The sequence below is a fragment of the Pseudophryne corroboree genome, chromosome 10, assembly GCF_028390025.1.
Source record: "Pseudophryne corroboree isolate aPseCor3 chromosome 10, aPseCor3.hap2, whole genome shotgun sequence".
In the NCBI taxonomy this organism is placed as follows: Eukaryota; Metazoa; Chordata; class Amphibia; order Anura; family Myobatrachidae; genus Pseudophryne; species Pseudophryne corroboree.
In genome coordinates, this window is record NC_086453.1 from 95,037,963 (window position 1) to 95,058,389 (window position 20,427).

Here is a 20,427-nt window from a genome sequence, read left to right on the forward strand (position 1 = left end):
AACAGAAAACAATATAAAGCGGTTTAGGCCACAACTTGCGGCAGAGCCGCCACTCACAAAACCAAACAAGATCCTCTATCGACTGCCACAGGTAAACGAGGACCAGAAGAATTCCTTAGGATAAGACGGCTACTCCAAGACTCAGGAACTTAGAGAACTGGAAAGACCGGGCACAGCAGACCAGGAACATACGTTCACCAAACATGAGCAGCATGCAGGAAGCTATCACCGGCGTCTGTGTGAGGCACTGAGGAGGCTTAAAACAGGGAACCCTCCAATCAGAGTCCAGAGCCTAATTACCCAAAATGTCGTGCAGCTGTCTTGCTGCACGACCAGAGAACATGTGTGAGTGCATACTAATTAAACACCAGCAACGGGGAACGCGGTCCGCCTGTGGCGTCCCCGTTGCTATGGACCCGGCGGCTCGGCACGCACGCGTCCTGGCGTTGCTAGGGACCCGGCGGCTCAGCGCGCACGGCGTCCTAGCGTTGCTAGGGACCCGGCGGCTCAGCGCGCACGGCGTCCCTAGCATTGCCAGGCGCCGTGCAGAAAGGGGAGAAGGTGCAGCGGCCGGCTACGGACCACTGCGCCTAGCAGTTGTATCCAGTGACCACTTAACCACGGACATGTGGACAAGTGGAACAGGGCAGACTAAGGACTATATGACTGTGACAGCCTACTGGGTAGATGTATGGCCTCCCGCAGCAACAACAGCAGTGGCTACAGTAGCATCATCTCGCAAACGCCAACTCAGTCCTAGGCAGGCTATGCTATGTATCACAGCTTTCCATAAGAGACAGGCAGCTGACAACCTCTTACGGAAACTGAGGGACATCATCGCAGAATGGCTTACCCCAATTAGACTCTCCTGGGGATTTGTGATATCGGACAACGCCACCAATATTGTGCATGCATTACATCTGGGCAAATTCCAGCACGTCCCATGTTTTGCACATACAATTAATTTGGTGGCGCAGAATTTTTAGAAAAATGACAGGGGTGTACAGGAGATGCTGTGGGTGGCCCGAAGAATTGCAGGCCACTTTCGACATTCTGCCACCGCGCGCCGAAGACTGGAGTGCCAGCAAACACTCCTGAACCTGCCCTGCCATCAACTGAAGCAAGAGGTGGTAACGAGGTGGAATTCAACCCTCTATATGCTTCAGAGGATGGAGGAGCAGCAAAAGACCTGAGGGTTACGGGACGCCGCACCCCCAGAACATATATCCCCCACCACACACTTGCATTTTCTATTTATACTTAAATTTTGCGATCAGCATTTAAACCTGTACTCTGTTAACTAGATCATTTAGGTGCATTAATTTTGCGGGACTATGGTAGTGATCACAGATTTTTAAAATTACGTTTCATGAGAATAATTCACGCCATTTGCATGGACAGTATTAACATTTAATTGCTAAAGGATAACTTAAAGCATTTAACAAGTTGACTGGGAGGAGTACTGTGACTCCTCATTAAAAGTTTAATTGTTACCTTAATTTGTGGTTTATCTGTTTGACACAAATCAATGAAACATATGATCCCATCTGTTACATATTAAAATTAAAATTGAAGACTGCATATACAAAGTTAACACTGACACCCTTTACGGTCAGATATTAGGGGCTGAGCGCTGTGTTATACATACTCTGCAATTTACCTAGTAGGATAGATCACCTACAAACATTAGCAGCTCGCCAATTTCAATAGTTAGCATTGCCTCAGTGCGCAGGTGGTAACCCTCTGAAATTACCCCAATTAGACTCTCCTGGGGATTTGTGATATCGGACAACGCCACCAATATTGTGCGTGCATTACCTCTGGGCAAATTCCAGCACGTCCCATGTTTTGCACATACAATTAATTTGGTGGCGCAGAATTTTTAGAAAAATGACAGGGGTGTACAGGAGATGCTGTGGGTGGCCCGAAGAATTGCAGGCCACTTTCGACATTCTGCCACCGCGCGCCGAAGACTGGAGTGCCAGCAAACACTCCTGAACCTGCCCTGCCATCAACTGAAGCAAGAGGTGGTAACGAGGTGGAATTCAACACTCTATATGCTTCAGAGGATGGAGGAGCAGCAAAAGACCATTAAAGCCTATACATCCACCTACGATATAGGCAAAGGAGGGGGAATGCACCTGACTCAAGCGCAGTGGAGAATGATTTCTGTCTTGTGCAAGGTTCTCCAACCCTTCGAACTTGCCACACGTGAAGTCAGTTCAGACACTGCCAGCTTGAGTCAGGTCATTCCCCTCATCAGGTTTTTGCAGAGGCAGCTGGAGAAATTGAAGGAGGAGCTAAGACAGAGCGATTCCGCAAAGTATGTGGAACTTGTGGATAGAGCCCTTCATTCGCTTTGCCAGGATTAATGGATGGCCAATCTGTTGAAATCAGAGCACTACATTTTGGCCACCGTGCTCGATCCTAGGTTTAAAGCCTACGTTGTATCTCTCTTTCCAGCAGACACAAGTCTGCAGAGGTGCAAAGACCTGCTGGTGAGTAAATTGTCAACTCAAGCGGAACGTGACCCGTCAACAGCTCCTCCTTCAATTTCTCCCGCCACTGGGGCTGCAAAGAAAAGGATAAGATTTCCTAGCCCACCCGCTGGCGGTGATGCAGGGCAGTCAGGAGCGAGTGCTGACATCTGGTCCAGACTGAAGGACCTGTCAACAATTACTGACATGTCTACTGTCACTGCATATGATTCTGTCACCATTGAAAGAATGGTGGAGGATTATATGAGTGACAGCATCCAAGTAGGCATGTCAGACAGTCGGTATGTATACTGGCAGGAAAAAGAGGTAATTTGGATGCCCTTGCACAAACTGGCTTTATTTTACCTAAGTTGCCCCCCCTCCAGTGTGTACTCTGAAAGAGTGTATAGTGCAGCCGGTAACCTTGTCATCGATCGGCGTAGGAGGTTACTTCCACAAAATGTGGAGAAGATGATGTTCATCAAAATGAATTATATATTCCTCCGGGAAGACCTTTACCAGCAATTGCCTCCAGAAAGTACAGAGGGACCTGTGATGGTGGATTCCAGTGGAGATGAATTAAAACTCTGTGAGGAGGGTGATGTACACAGTGAATGGGGTGAGGAATCGGAGGATGAGGTCAACATCTTGCCTCTGTAGAGCCAGTTTGTGCAAGAAGAGATTGATTGCTTCTTTTTTTGGTGGGGGCCCAAACAAACCAGTCATTTCAGCCACAGGCGTGTGGGAGACCCTGTCGCTGAAATGATTGGTTAGTTAAAGTGTGCATGTCCTGTTTATACAACATAAGGGTGGGTGGGAGGGCCCAAGGACAATTCCATCTTGCACCTTTTTTTCTTCTTATCATCATGTGCTGTTTGGGGACTATTCTTTTAAAGTTCCATCCTGTCTGACACTTTCGTATATGTCCAGTTGTACTGTCATTTAATTCCAGTGATTTGGACGTATAATTCCAGTGATTTGGACATATAGGTGGTCATTCCGAGTTGTTCGCTCGCTAGCTGCTTTTAGCAGCATTGCAAACACTAGGCCGCCTTTGGGAGTGTATCTTAGCTTAGCAGAACAGCGAACGAAAGAGTAGCAGAATTGCTACTAAATATTTTCTTGCAGTTTCTGAGTAGCTCCAGACCTACTCCTAGACTGCGATCAGCTCGGTCCGTTTAGTTCCTGGTTTGACGTCACAAACACGCCCTGCGTTCGGCCAGCCACTCCCCTATTTCTCCAGACACTCCCGCGTTTTTACCTGGCACGCCTGTGTTTTTTAGCACACTCCCGGAAAACGCTCAGTTACCACCCAGAAACGCCCCTTTCTTGTCACTCCCTCACCGATCAGCAGTGCGACTGAAAAGCGCAGCACAGACAACAGCAAAACTGCTAAGTTTTTAGTTAAATAACTAAGTGCATGCGCGCTGCGTACCATGCGCATGCGCATTTAGCAACATATCGCAGCATAGCGAAAATCGACAATGAGCGAACAACTCAGAATGACCACCATAATTCCAGTGAATTTGCAGTATAATTCCAGTGAATTTGCAGTATAATTCCAGTGAATTTGCAGTATAATTCCAGTGATTTGGATGTATAATTCCAATGATTTTGCCATTTAATTGCAGTGATTTGGACGTATAATTCCAGTGTTTTGGACATATAATTAGAGTGGGAATTGTTTGTGTCGCTTGGCTTAGTCATACAGCTACCTCATTGCACCTCTTTGACATCTTTGCATGGGGTGCTGTTTGGGGCCTAGTTTTTGAAAAGTGCCATCCTGTCTGACACTGCCGTAGGAGTCCAGGGGTACTGCTGTATTAGTCCTGGGGTACTGCCGTATAAGTCCACCAACTGCAGAATTAAAAAAAAAATGACAGGGGCATGCAGGAGATGCTGTCAGTAGACCGAACAATTGCAGCCCACTCTCGACATTCAGCCACTGCGTGACACTACTAGATGGGCCAAGTGGTTGTGTTGCGTTGCTTAGTCATACAGCAACCTCGGTGCACCTTTTTTTCTTCTTTGCATCATGTGCTGTTTGGGGACTATTTTTTTAAAGTGCCATCCTGTCTGACACTTCCGTATATGTCCAGTGGTACAGCCATTTAATGCCAGTGATTTGGACGTATAATTTCAGTGATTTTGCCATTTAATTCCAGTGATTTGGATGTATAATTCCAGTGATTTGGATGTATAATTCCAGTGGGAATTGTTTGTGTCGCTTGGCTTAGTCATACAGCTACGTCATTGCACCTCTTCGACATCTTTGCATGAGGTGCTGTTTGGGGCCTAGTTTTTGAAAAGTGCCATCCTGTCTGACACTGCCGTAGGAGTCCAGGGGTACTGCTGTATTAGTCCTGGGGTACTGCTGTATAACTCCACCAATTGCAGAATTTTTTAAAAAAATGACAGGGGCGTGCTGGAAATGCTGTCAGTGGACTGAACAATTGCGGCCCACTCTCGACATTCAGCCACTGCGTGACACTACTAGATGGGCCAGGTGGTTGTGTCACTTAGCTTAGTCATACAGCAGCCTTGGTGCACCTTTTTTTCTTCTTTGCATCATGTGCTGTTAAGGGCCTTTTTTTTATATATGCCCTCCTATCTGCCACTGCAGTGCCACTCCTAGATGGGCCAATTGTTTGTGTCGCTTGGCTTAGTCATACAGCTACCTCATTGCACCTCTTCTACATCTTTGCATGAGGTGCTGTTTGGGGCCTAGTTTTTGAAAAGTACCATCCTGTCTGACTTTGCAGTGCCACTCCTAGATGGGCCAGGTGTTTGTGACGCACACTTGTGTCACTTGGCTTAGTCATACTGCAATCTCGGTGTACCTCTTTTACTTCTTTGCATCATGTGCTGTTTGGGGCCTTTTTTTTTATATCTGCCCTCTTGTCTGACACTGCAGTGTCACTCCTAGATGGGCCAGGTGTTTGTGCGGCACACTTTTGTCGCTTAGCTTAGTCATCTAGCAACCTCGGTGCAACCTTTTGGCCTAAAAACAATATTGTCAGGTGTGAGGTGTTCAGAATAGACTGAAAATGAGTGGAAATTAATGTTATTGAGGTTAATAATACCGTAGGATCAAAATTACCCCAAAATTCTGTGATTTTAGCTGTTTTTATGTTTTCTTTCAAAAATCATCCAGATCCAAAACCAAAACACGAAAGGGTGGTTTTGGCAAGACCAAGCCAAAACCAAAACATGAAAGTGGAATTAGAACCAAAACCAAAACACAAACCACGAAAAGTGCCCGCCGCACATTTCTAGTTAATAGATATTTTTTAGGCAGCATAGGAGACCCAAGTCGTAGCTCAAATTTTCTCTGGAGGTGCCGCTATGTATTTTGCACCGGTTCATGGAGCAAGATGGCGGCACTTGTATATGAAGTTAGTAGTGGCTGACACAAGACTTTGTGCAGTGTGAGGAGTTGGTGTATTGGTAGATCAGCACAGAAACGCACTTATATCATGTATACGTCAAATACTACACTTATGCCCATGTTTATAACCATTTATTTTCTTGAGAAATACACATTTGCTATTAGGTCTATCTGAAAAACACCAGGTGCAATGCTACATCTCAAGCATGAAACTGAAAATTGCTAAAACACGCATGCAAGGAAACATGACATAGACATGACTAATGAAGAGTGCACCTATCAGTGTAAGCGGCTCATACAAAGGCAGCCAATCACAAGTTAATGCAGGACAGCATAATCATTATCCTCGCCATCATTATCGAGTATTTTACACCTACCCTCTGGCACCCGCAAATTAGATGCTTAGTCTCTGTGTGAATCTGCATATGTTCGCAATTATTATACTGAGCACCGCCCTAGTCCACCATGACTCAGCACCATCTTAGTCCACCATGACTCAGCACTATCTTAGTCCACCATGACTCATCACCATCTTAGTCCACTATGACTCAGCACCATCTTAGTCCACCATGACTCAGCACCATCTTAGTCCACCATGACTCAGCACCATCTTAGTCCACCATGACTCAGCACCATCTTAGTCCACCATGACTCAGCACACCTTAGTGCACCACTAATCAGCAAGCCTTAGTACGTCACTTATTCCCCACCCTACCAATATGGGTACAATTTGGTATAACTATCAGATTTGCATTTTTAGGAGTATTTCTTGTTGTGCTGAGGAGCTTATAGTCATTTCCATTCCACAAGGCAAGTTTAATCAAAGCTATTGAGCCTAATAGTCACACAAACGCCAATGATTTTTCTTCTGCTCATGGGTCTGAGCTGCACCGTGCATGCGTCCCAGTTTTGTATATACAGAGTTGCTGTATAGCTCAGATATGTAAGATCCTGGACGATGACTGGGAGGTAACTGACAGCTGGATAAAATGATGCACTCGATGTTGGCGTGTTGCTGAAAGCAGCTGCATACAAATATGCTGTACCACTCTCATAGGAGGACATATTCAGAAGGATAATCTGCACATTCCATATGGCTGGTGCAAGATTCAATGGTGCGACCAATGGTGGCATCTAAAGATGCAGCAAGTGGTATTACAGCGTCTACCGATGCTGGCAGTGGGCATATCAGTCCTTGCACATTTTGTAGCATTGATGTACAGATGTGCCCAGGCTCATCTTTCAAGGTTTCACGAGTCGTTTACTGCAAATAGCGTGAACGTTCACAGGCACCATGCATGCATAGGATCGCATGGCGTGCATGATCCTGCAAATCTGCCGCAAACAGATGTGAATAATCGCAATCTTGGCAAAGTCGCACCCGCAACCCTTTCAGGGTAAGATGAGGGTGGACACATCTGTACGGAAAGACTTTGTAGCAGCAAAAGATGCAACTGCGACGAAAGGCACAGCAGCCTCTGTATCCAACCCTGCATCATGTTCATTCATTGTCATTCCTTGGAAGCAGTGGTGATGCAGCTCGGTATGTTACTGCAGCAGGAGGCGTCTATTACAATCAGATGCATCCTGCTGCAGTAGCGATCCGTCCTGTGTCCTAAGTCACAGCATCGGATTTCTCACTCACAATCGGGTGGCTTGTGGTACCAATGGTGATGTGCAAGACACCAATCGCAGAGGCCATGAAATCTCCGGGCAAACCACAGCGATCTCTGGCCTCTTCCTTCTGCCTATACAGCGGCGACACGCCTTTGGAAAAACAGAGTCTATCATCGCCCACTCCTTGTCCTCAAACGGCATCAGACTGTCAATCACTGACATTGTGCGTCCATTGTTGCAGGTCCTGTTCGTGCACACGCAGAACGGTCCTGCGCAAGCGCAAAGTACCGATGATCAGTACTTTACCGCATTATTATTATTATGTAAATTGGCAGTTAGGAGCTGATTGGCTGGTGCGTTATCACCTTGCACTTATCACTGCTTTATCACTTCTCCAGGCTTAACACATCTGCCCCATTATTGGCCCTCATTCCGAGTTGGTCGCTCGCAAGGCGATTTTAGCAGAGTTGCTCACGCTAAGCCGCCGCCTACTGGGAGTGAATCTTAGCATCTTAAAATTGCGAACGATGTATTCGCAATATTGCGATTACACACCTCGTAGCAGTTTCAGAGTAGCTCCAGACTTACTCGCCATCTGCGATCAGTTCAGTGCTTGTCGTTCCTGGTTTGACGTCACAAACACACCCAGCGTTCGCCCAGACACTCCTCCGTTTCTCCGGCCACTCCTGCGTTTTTTCCGGAAACGGTAGCGTTTTTTCCCACACGCCCATAAAACGGCCTGTTTCCGCCCAGTAACACCCATTTCCTGTCAATCACATTACGATCGCCAGACCGATGAAAAAGCCGTGAGTAAAATTCCTAATTACATAGCAAATTTACTTGGCGCAGTCGCAGTGCGAACATTGCGCTTGCGCATTAAGCGGAAAATCGCTGCGATGCGAAGATTTTTACCGAGCGATCAACTCGGAATGAGGGCCATTATTCCTTACAATTATAAGTTGGTGGAGAAGCACTTTTCTAGACACACTTTGTCCAATACAAAACTCAGCTTCAAACACACAAAAACACTACATCTAGCAAAATGTGTGCCAATACGGGGCATATATATGCACAATTGATACTCATGGGCCGGTAGGCAAATTTTAGCCTACTAGAGGCACGCATACAACACTGGTAGATGAGCAGGGACCTATCCTTAAAAGGGGTTGGGTTCAGGAGACCAGCAATCAGGATGCCAGCGGTCAGAATACCGACACCGGCATCCCAACTGGCCAAATACCAATGGGGGTGACAAACTAAAAAAACCCACACCTAACCCTAAACCTCCCTTCCTGCAGTCTAACCCTAACCCTCCCTTCCTGCAGTCTAACCCTAACCCTCCCTTCCCGCAGTCTAACCCTAATGCTCCCTTCCCACAGTCTAACCCTAACGCTCTCTTCCCGCAGTCTAACCCTAACCCTCCCTTCCTGCAGTCTAACCCTAACCCTCCCTTCCTGCAGTCTAACCCTAACCCTCCCTTCCTGCAGTCTAACCCTAACCCTCCCTTCCTGCAGTCTTACCCTAACCCTCCCTTCCCGCAGTCTAACCTTAACCCTGCCCGGCATACTTGTGTTCAGGATTCCGGCACGGGCATTCTGACAGGTGTTGGGATTCTAGCTTTGGTCTCCTGACCGCTGGCATCCTGTACATCAGGATGACGGTGCACTTAGGTATAATCACACAGAGTTGATTCATCAAAAGGCAATAAGCTCTTTTGCTGGTGAAAATGGGTGATATGGCCCTATATCAGAAAGCAAAAAATAAGAAGAAGCATAATAAGCCGCACTGTCAGACTCCTATGTAGGGCCAAAATTATGGTGCCTGCCGCTTCCATCGCTGGGAGCTAATAGCCGCTCGTGTCCACTGAAGACACCAGCCGCTGACGCCGGCTTGTTAGCGCGCTGTGTCAGAAGTCTGGTAAATCTCTCCGGTGCAGGGTCAGTTGATCCGCTGAAACAGGGGCACTGCAGTGCTTGCAGCTCCAAGTAACCGAAGCGGCAAGCACCGTCATGTCGGCCCCACACAGGAGTCCGACAGTATGGCTCCATATTTAAGAGGCTTACAGCTCCTGCTCTGGAGAATCCTAACCCCGTCATTGCTATACACCTGGACTTCAAACAAAACGACAGGTGAGGGGTAAAAACTATATGGAGCCTTTGAAGTAAAAATTCTATATCACAGCTCGTAAGGAAGTGCTTGCTGCACTCGGACTAACTAACTTACTATATTTAATTGAAAGGAGTCCGCTGTATATCATCGCATTCTAGGTGCAGTGTCGGTTGATATTAATTTTGGAAAAACCTATATCTATTTTTTATTAAGAACGTTTTTTACCAACAGCTGTTGAGAGAATTTTTGGTCTATAACTTACCATCAACCAAAGACATTTACCAAAAAATCGATTGATTGGTTTATATGGACATTGGGGCTAATTCAGTAAGGATAGCAAATTCTGCTAATCAGCACAATTTGCTATCCCTCTGCACGCATGCTGGGGGCCGCTCAGCATGCTGACCGGCGACTCCCCCTGCTACAAGCAGAAATTGCGATCGCCTCGCAATTTCTGCTTGTTAGCAGAAACTAAGGTTGACTTCTGCCGGCTCAGCTTAGCTGCGCCATTTTCCCTGTCGCGACAACTGCGTGTGACATCACGCAGCCGCCGCGACCGCGCCCCCGACATACCCACCGTTCAGGTTGCCCAGCCCCCGCAATGCTACGTTTCCTCCCTGAAAATGGAGCGTTGACGCCCCCTCCCGCCCCGCAACCGCCTGATTGACAGGCAGAGGCTATCGCATTTTCTGCGGCCCCCCGCGGAAAATGCAGATGCATGCGCAGTAGGTCCCGCTGCGCATGCGACCGCGCCGCCCCCGCAAAAATTCCATATGAATTGCGACTTGAGATCCTTACTGAATTTGCCCCATTATCTTTATATATACATTACCAGCTGAGGGTTGTCTATGTATATTGTGAATGTTTTTATTGTGAATGTTTACATATTGGCATACAGGTATATGCTATATGATTATTAAAATAACTTTTAATTAATTGATTGCACTTTTGCTCTGTGGATGGGGCTTCTTTAAAACTCCTCCTTTTTTTCTATATCAGAAAGGTTAACATGCTGAGGGCATGGCCACTCCCCTTTGGGGGGTGTCTAGCACATGAGAAGCACCCACTCATAGGAGTACGGCATGCCTCCCAGCCAGGGCAGTAGAGAGCCTGGCTGGACCCAGGTACTTTTCAGGGAGCATGGCCTAATCAAAGGAGGCATGGACCTGGGCCCACACTGGGCCCCTCTATTAGACTTGGGCCCAGGTAATTTGTACCCTCTCTCCCCCTCTCTCGACGCCACTGAACGGGACCCAGGTCATTCCCTTGTCCAACCTTGGTCACTACTCAGATTTGACCTTGGAACCCTTTCAGACTGAGCCACAACCTGGGTTATTTTGGCAGTCTTAAAGGGGTATAACAGAGTAGGATGCATTGAAACTTTGGCCATTCCAACTCTATTTATAGACTATAAACGTATAATTTACTGAAACTCTGTTAGTTGTTATTCCTCGGAAATGCAAAGGGTAAAGTAAGACTTGAAGGTTTTATTGCTGAATTTGTGTGAAATATCTTCATCTGTAAATGTGTATAATAAAAACTGCAACAAATTATTTTACAAACCTTAAAATGAAGGTCTTCAAAGAAAACACATTTAAGCTACTAATTCGGTAAATTGGGAGTTTGACATATGGTCTGCGGACCACAACTATTGTTTCCCAACTTTTATTCTCCTATTGAATGGTAACGCTTAAAGCAAATATACTGTAACTTTATTCTGATATATATTGAAACTGTCAATAAAAAAATAAACCTTAAGCAAGTATCATTAGTTTATGTGATCACAAATATGTAGTACAAGCTTTCATCAAACTGGCTTGAAGCAAGAAGAATCTAAGAAATTGGTGTCCCAAAGAAGATTAATGGGTTCACTAGGTTTAAATCACTAGATGGCCTCGATGTGTGATGCTTGTTGTGTGTTGAAATAAGATTTTGGTCTCCTTTGTTGTAATGTGCTGTAAGTATTTGAAACATTATAAGTACAAGAATGGAATCCAGAAATTGCTACAATTGCTTAAAAGCTGTTCAGACCAGATACAGTTAGATGTGTAATGTATGTTGGAAGCTGATTTGTTTGTACTTTATCTCTATCCACTTTACCTTTCACCACTTTACCTCTCTCCAAGTTTTGATAACTCTCACCCTAATAGTTTATGGAAATAGGCATATTTTTATTTCAAGCTTGCATTTATTATACCACTTTTTAATGACTTGAAAATCCCAGGTACTGTAATTGCAGATGACCACACAAAAACCTGGGATTTTTATCAGTGGAAACGGCTCCACCCAGGTCCAGTAACCCGGGAATTCTTCCTGGGTGCCTAGTAGATTTTTACATCAGTAGTACCCAGGGGAGCTGCAGGGGAAACGGGTAACCCGGGTCGTCACAGCTTGTGGAGAACTTCTGTCTCGATGTAAGGAGGTGATGCCATCTCCAAGCGCCGGCACCGAACCTGTGAGCAGTGTGAATGGCGCCGATCCAGGAGTAACCCGGGCCTTTGTAATGGGTCTATCCTGAATTTGACCTGGTTTGGAACCGTGTTGCAAATCTTGAGTCAGACCCGGGACTTTAATGGAATAATAATAATAATAATAATAAAAATAATAATAATTTTATTTATATAGCGCTCTTTCTCTAATAGGACTCAAGGCGCTTAACAGATACATAGCATAATATAGTACAGAAAATAATGAAGTACATTTTCATAAAATACAGAAGCATGAAGATACTAAAAGGGACACTATGGAAATGCTTGAGTAAACAGGAAAGTCTTGAGTCTACTTTTGAAGGATTCTATAGTTGGTGCCTCTCGCACTGTGCGGGGAAGTGAGTTCCATAGAGTCGGAGCCGCATGACTAAAATCTCGACCCCCAGATGAATTACGGTAGATTCTAGGTACTGCTAATAGTCCTTCATCTACAGATCGCAGTAATCGAGTGGGGCAGTATGGGGTCAGAAGCTGTTTCAGGTACCTTGGGCCTTGGTCATGTAATGCGTTGAAACTCAGTAAGCCAATCTTGAAGATGATTCGCCATCTTACAGGCAGCCAGTGAAGGGAGTAGAGGATGGGTGTTATGTGGCTAGAACGGGGCTGGTTGGTTAACAGCCTGGCAGCTGTGTTTTGCACCAGCTGTAAGCGTTGCAATTCTTTTGCTGGTAGACCAAGGTAGAGGGCATTACAGTAGTCTAATCGAGATGATACAAATGCATGTATGACTTTTGGCATATCATCTGAGGGAATTAAGTGCTTGATTCTGGCTATGTTCCTCAGGTGAAAGAATGAGGATTTGATTGTGGCTGATATCTGATGTTTAAGTGTCAAGCCACCATCCAGGACAACGCCAAGATTCCGCACACGATCACTGGTCTGTAATTCTGAATCGCCGAGTGTAAGTCCAGTTGGTTGGCTATGCTGCAGTCTTGTCCTTTGATGTTGTGGTCGTATCATAAGGACCTTTGTTTTATCTGGGTTCAGTCGCAGCCAACTGGCGCTCATCCACTCCTGTAGTTCAGCTAGACAGCCATTTAGGGTTGCTATTGGTTTATCAGTGCCCGGAGCAAAGGACAAGTACAGTTGTGTATCATCTGCATAGCAGTGGTAGACCAGGCCATGGCGCCTGATTATTTCGCCCAATGGGAGCATGTATACTGCAAAAAGCATGGGGGATAGTATAAAACCTTGTGGGACACCACATGGCAATGGCACTGGTGGTGATGAGTATAATCCAGACGATACTCTCTGTGATCTGCCTGTGAGAAATGATTTGAACCAGCTTAGGACTGTGCCATCCAGACCACAGAAATGTATCAGTCGCTCAATCAGAAGCCCATGGTCCACGGTATCAAATGCTGCCGAGAGATACAGAAGGATTAATATTGAAAAGTCACCTCTGTCTTTTGCCATCAGAAGATCATTTAACTAGAGATGAGCGGGTTCGGTTCCTCAGAATCCGAACCCGCCCGAACTTCAGGTTTTTTTACACGGGGCCGAGTGACTCGGATCTTCCCGCCTTGCTCGGTTAACCCGAGCGTGCCCGAACGTCATCATCCCGCTGTCGGATTCTCGCGAGGCTCGGATTCTATCGCGAGACTCGGATTCTATATAAGGAGCCGCGCGTCGCCGCCATTTTCACACGTGCATTGAGATTGATAGGGAGAGGACGTGGCTGGCGTCCTCTCCGTTTAGACTAGAGTACTAGAGAGAGACACAAATTTTGGGGAGCATATTATTAGGAGGAGTACTACTTGCTGCTGATAGTGTGACCAGTGACCACCAGTTTAATTAATCCGTTCTCTGCCTGATAAAAAACGATACACAGTGTGACACAGTCACATACCATATCTGTGCTCAGCCCAGTGTGCTGCATCATATGTAATACTGTATATCATTATCTGACTGTGCTGAGTGCTCACTGCTCACACAGCTTAATTGTGGGGGAGACTGGGGAGCAGTTATAGCAGGAGTACATATTTTAAGTACAGTGCACACTTTTGCTGCCAGAGTGCCACTGCCAGTGTGACTGACCAGTGACCACTGACCACCAGTATTGTGATTGTCTGCTGACCACCAGTATAATTGTGATTGTCTGCCTGAAAAAGTTAAACACTCGTCGTGTGGTGTTTTTATAAACGCATTCTGCAGACAGTGTCCAGCAGGTCCGTCATTACATAATATATACCTGTCCGGCTGCAGTACTAGTGTGATATATATATATATATATATATATATTTTAATTTTATCTCATTATCATCCAGTCTATATTAGCAGCAGACACAGTACGGTAGTCCACGGCTGTAGCTACCTCTGTGTCGGCAGTCGCTCGTCCATCCATAATTGTATACCACCTACCCGTGGTTTTTTTTTTCTATCTTCTTGATACTAGTAGCTTACTTTAGGAGTCTGCAGTGCTGACAGACAGTGTCCAGCAGGTCCGTCATTACATAATATATACCTGTCCGGCTGCAGTACTAGTGTGATATATATATATATTTTAATTTTATCTCATTATCATCCAGTCTATATTAGCAGCAGACACAGTACGGTAGTCCACGGCTGTAGCTACCTCTGTGTCGGCAGTCGCTCGTCCATCCATAATTGTATACCACCTACCCGTGGTTTTTTTTTTTCTATCTTCTTGATACTAGTAGCTTACTTTAGGAGTCTGCAGTGCTGACAGACAGTGTCCAGCAGGTCCGTCATTACATAATATATACCTGTCCGGCTGCAGTACTAGTGTGATACATATATATATTTTAATTTTATCTCATTATCATCCAGTCTATATTAGCAGCAGACACAGTACGGTAGTCCACGGCTGTAGCTACCTCTGTGTCGGCAGTCGCTCGTCCATCCATAATTGTATACCACCTACCCGTGGTTTTTTTTCTTTTCTATCTTCTTGATACTAGTAGCTTACTTTAGGAGTCTGCAGTGCTGAGCTGACAGTGTCCAGCAGGTCCGTCATTACATAATATATACCTGTCCGGCTGCAGTACTAGTGTGATATATATATATATATTTTAATTTTATCTCATTATCATCCAGTCTATATTAGCAGCAGACACAGTACGGTAGTCCACGGCTGTAGCTACCTCTGTGTCGGCAGTCGCTCGTCCATCCATAATTGTATACCACCTACCCGTGGTTTTTTTCTCTCTATCTTCTTGATACTAGTAGCTTACTTTAGGAGTCTGCAGTGCTGAGTCTGACAGACAGTGTCCAGCAGGTCCGTCATTACATAATATATACCTGTCCGGCTGCAGTACTAGTGTGATATATATATATATATTTTAATTTTATCTCATTATCATCCAGTCTATATTAGCAGCAGACACAGTACGGTAGTCCACGGCTGTAGCTACCTCTGTGTCGGCAGTCGCTCGTCCATCCATAATTGTATACCACCTACCCGTGGGTTTTTTTTTCTATCTTCTTGATACTAGTAGCTTACTTTAGGAGTCTGCAGTGCTGAGTCTGACAGACAGTGTCCAGCAGGTCTGTCATTACATAATATATACCTGTCCGGCTGCAGTACTAGTGTGATATATATATATATTTTAATTTTATCTCATTATCATCCAGTCTATATTAGCAGCAGACACAGTACGGTAGTCCACGGCTGTAGCTACCTCTGTGTCGGCAGTCGCTCGTCCATCCATAATTGTATACCACCTACCCTAGGTTTTTTTTTTTCTATCTTCTTGATACTAGTAGCTTACTTTAGGAGTCTGCAGTGCTGACAGACAGTGTCCAGCAGGTCCGTCATTACATAATATATACCTGTCCGGCTGCAGTACTAGTGTGATATATATATATATTTTAATTTTATCTCATTATCATCCAGTCTATATTAGCAGCAGACACAGTACGGTAGTCCACGGCTGTAGCTACCTCTGTGTCGGCAGTCGCTCGTCCATCCATAATTGTATACCACCTACCCGTGGTTTTTTTTTTTCTATCTTCTTGATACTAGTAGCTTACTTTAGGAGTCTGCAGTGCTGACAGACAGTGTCCAGCAGGTCCGTCATTACATAATATATACCTGTCCGGCTGCAGTACTAGTGTGATATATATATATATTTTAATTTTATCTCATTATCATCCAGTCTATATTAGCAGCAGACACAGTACGGTAGTCCACGGCTGTAGCTACCTCTGTGTCGGCAGTCGCTCGTCCATCCATAATTGTATACCACCTACCCGTGGTTTTTTTTCTTTTCTATCTTCTTGATACTAGTAGCTTACTTTAGGAGTCTGCAGTGCTGAGCTGACAGTGTCCAGCAGGTCCGTCATTACATAATATATACCTGTCCGGCTGCAGTACTAGTGTGATATATATATATATATTTTAATTTTATCTCGTTATCATCCAGTCTATATTAGCAGCAGACACAGTACGGTAGTCCACGGCTGTAGCTACCTCTGTGTCGGCAGTCGCTCGTCCATCCATAATTGTATACCACCTACCCGTGGTTTTTTTTCTCTATCTTCTTGATACTAGTAGCTTACTTTAGGAGTCTGCAGTGCTGAGTCTGACAGACAGTGTCCAGCAGGTCCGTCATTACATAATATATACCTGTCCAGCTGCAGTACTAGTGTGATATATATATATATATTTTAATTTTATCTCATTATCATCCAGTCTATATTAGCAGCAGACACAGTACGGTAGTCCACGGCTGTAGCTACCTCTGTGTCAGCAGTCGCTCGTCCATCCATAATTGTATACCACCTACCCGTGGTTTTTTTTTTTCTATCTTCTTGATACTAGTAGCTTACTTTAGGAGTCTGCAGTGCTGAGTCTGACAGACAGTGTCCAGCAGGTCCGTCATTACATAATATATACCTGTCCGGCTGCAGTACTAGTGTGATATATATATATATTTTAATTTTATCTCATTATCATCCAGTCTATATTAGCAGCAGACACAGTACGGTAGTCCACGGCTGTAGCTACCTCTGTGTCGGCAGTCGCTCGTCCATCCATAATTGTATACCACCTACCCGTGGTTTTTTTTTTTCTATCTTCTTGATACTAGTAGCTTACTTTAGGAGTCTGCAGTGCTGACAGACAGTGTCCAGCAGGTCCGTCATTACATAATATATACCTGTCCGGCTGCAGTACTAGTGTGATATATATATATATTTTAATTTTATCTCATTATCATCCAGTCTATATTAGCAGCAGACACAGTACGGTAGTCCACGGCTGTAGCTACCTCTGTGTCGGCAGTCGCTCGTCATCCATAAGTATACTAGTATCCATCCATCTCCATTGTTTACCTGAGGTGCCTTTTAGTTGTGCCTATTAAAATATGGAGAACAAAAATGTTGAGGTTCCAAAAATAGGGAAAGATCAAGATCGACTTCCACCTCGTGCTGAAGCTGCTGCCACTAGTCATGGCCGAGACGATGAAATGCCAGCAACGTCGTCTGCCAAGGCCGATGCCCAATGTCATAGTACAGAGCATGTAAAATCCAAAACACCAAATATCAGTAAAAAAAGGACTCAAAAATCTAAAATAAAATTGTCGGAGGAGAAGCGTAAACTTGCCAATATGCCATTTACCATACGGAGTGGCAAGGAACGGCTGAGGCCCTGGCCTATGTTCATGGCTAGTGGTTCAGCTTCACATGAGGATGGAAGCACTCATCCTCTCGCTAGAAAAATGAAAAGACTCAAGCTGGCAAAAGCACAGCAAAGAACTGTGCGTTCTTCGAAATCCCAAATCCACAAGGAGAGTCCAATTGTGTCGGTTGCGATGCCTGACCTTCCCAACACTGGACATGAAGAGCATGCGCCTTCCACCATTTGCACGCCCCCTGCAAGTGCTGGAAGGAGCACCCGCAGTCCAGTTCCTGATAGTCAGATTGAAGATCTCAGTGTTGAAGTACACCAGGATGAGGAGGATATGGGTGTTGCTGGCGCTGGGGAGGAAATTGACAAGGAGGATTCTGATGGTGAGGTGGTTTGTTTAAGTCAGGCACCCGGGGAGACACCTGTTGTCCGTGGGAGGAATATGGCCATTGACATGCCTGGTGAAAATACCAAAAAAATCAGCTCTTCGGTGTGGAAGTATTTCAACAGAAATGCGGACAACATTTGTCAAGCCGTGTGTTGCCTTTGTCAAGCTGTAATAAGTAGGGGTAAGGACGTTAACTACCTCGGAACATCCTCCCTTATACGTCACCTGCAGCGCATTCATAATAAGCCAGTGACAAGTTCAAAAACTTTGGGCGACAGCGGAAGCAGTCCACTGACCAGTAAATCCCTTCCTCTTGTAACCAAGCTCACGCAAACCACCCCACCAACTCCCTCAGTGTCAATTTCCTCCTTCCCCAGGAATGCCAATAGTCCTGCAGGCCATGTCACTGGCAATTCTGACGAGTCCTCTCCTGCCTGGGATTCCTCCGATGCATCCTTGCGTGTAACGCCTACTGCTGCTGGCGCTGCTGTTGTTGCTGCTGGGAGTCGATGGTCATCCCAGAGGGGAAGTCGTAAGACCACTTGTACTACTTCCAGTAAGCAATTGACTGTCCAACAGTCCTTTGCGAGGAAGATGAAATATCACAGCAGTCATCCTGTTGCAAAGCGGATAACTGAGGCCTTGACAACTTTGTTGTTGTTAGACGTGCGTCCGGTATCTGCCGTTAGTTCACAGGGAACTAGACAATTTCTTGAGGTAGTGTGCCCCCGTTACCAAATACCATCTAGGTTCCACTTCTCTAGGCAGGCGATACCGAGAATGTACACGGACGTCAGAAAAAGAGTCACCAGTGTCCTAAAAAATGCAGTTGTACCCAATGTCCACTTAACCACGGACATGTGGACAAGTGGAGCAGGGCAGGGTCAGGACTATATGACTGTGACAGCCCACTGGGTAGATGTATGGACTCCCGCCGCAAGAACAGCAGCGGCGGCACCAGTAGCAGCATCTCGCAAACGCCAACTCTTTCCTTGGCAGGCTACGCTTTGTATCACCGGTTTCCAGAATACGCACACAGCTGAAAACCTCTTACGGCAACTGAGGAAGATCATCGCGGAATGGCTTACCCCAATTGGACTCTCCTGTGGATTTGTGGCATCGGACAACGCCAGCAATATTGTGTGTGCATTAAATATGGGCAAATTCCAGCACGTCCCATGTTTTGCACATACCTTGAATTTGGTGGTGCAGAATTATTTAAAAAACGAGAGGGGCGTGCAAGAGATGCTGTCCGTGGCCAGAAGAATTGCGGGACACTTTCGGCGTACAGGCACCACGTACAGAAGACTGGAGCACCACCAAAAACGCCTGAACCTGCCCTGCCATCATCTGAAGCAAGAAGTGGTAACGAGGTGGAATTCAACCCTATATATGCTTCAGAGGTTGGAGGAGCAGCAAAAGGCCATTCAAGCCTATACAATTGAGCACGATATAGGAGGTGGAATGCACCTGTCTCAAGCGCAGTGGAGAATGATTTCAACGTTGTGCAAGGTTCTGCTGCCCTTTGAACTTGCCACACGTGAAGTCAGTTCAGACACTGCCAGCCTGAGTCAGGTCATTCCCCTCATCAGGCTTTTGCAGAAGAAGCTGGAGACATTGAAGGAGGAACTAAAACAGAGCGATTCCGCTAGGCATGTGGGACTTGTGGATGGAGCCCTTAATTCGCTTAACAAGGATTCACGGGTGGTCAGTCTGTTGAAATCAGAGCACTACATTTTGGCCACCGTGCTCGATCCTAGATTTAAAACCTACCTTGGATCTCTCTTTCCGGCAGACACAAGTCTGCTGGGGTTCAAAGACCTGCTGGTGAGTAAATTGTCAAGTCAAGCGGAACGCGACCTGTCAACATCTCCTCCTTCACATTCTCCCGCAACTGGGGGTGCGAGGAAAAGGCTCAGAATTCCGAGCCCACCCGCTGGCGGTGATGCAGGGCAGTCTGGAGCGACTGCTGATGCTGACATCTGGTCCGGACTGAAGGACCTGCCAACGATTACGGATACGGACATGTCGTCTACTGGCACTGCATATGATTCTCTCCCCATTGAAAGAATGGTGGAGGATTATATGAGTGACCGCATCCAAGTAGGCACGTCAGACAGTCCGTACTTATACTGGCAGGAAAAAGAGGCAATTTGGAGGCCCTTGCACAAACTGGCTTTATTCTACCTAAGTTGCCCTCCCACAAGTGTGTACTCCGAAAGAGTGTTTAGTGCCGCCGCTCACCTTGTCAGCAATCGGCGTACGAGGTTACTTCCAGAAAATGTGGAGAAGATGATGTTCATTAAAATGAATTATAATTAATTCCTCCGTGGAGACATTGACCAGCAGCAATTGCCTCCACAAAGTAC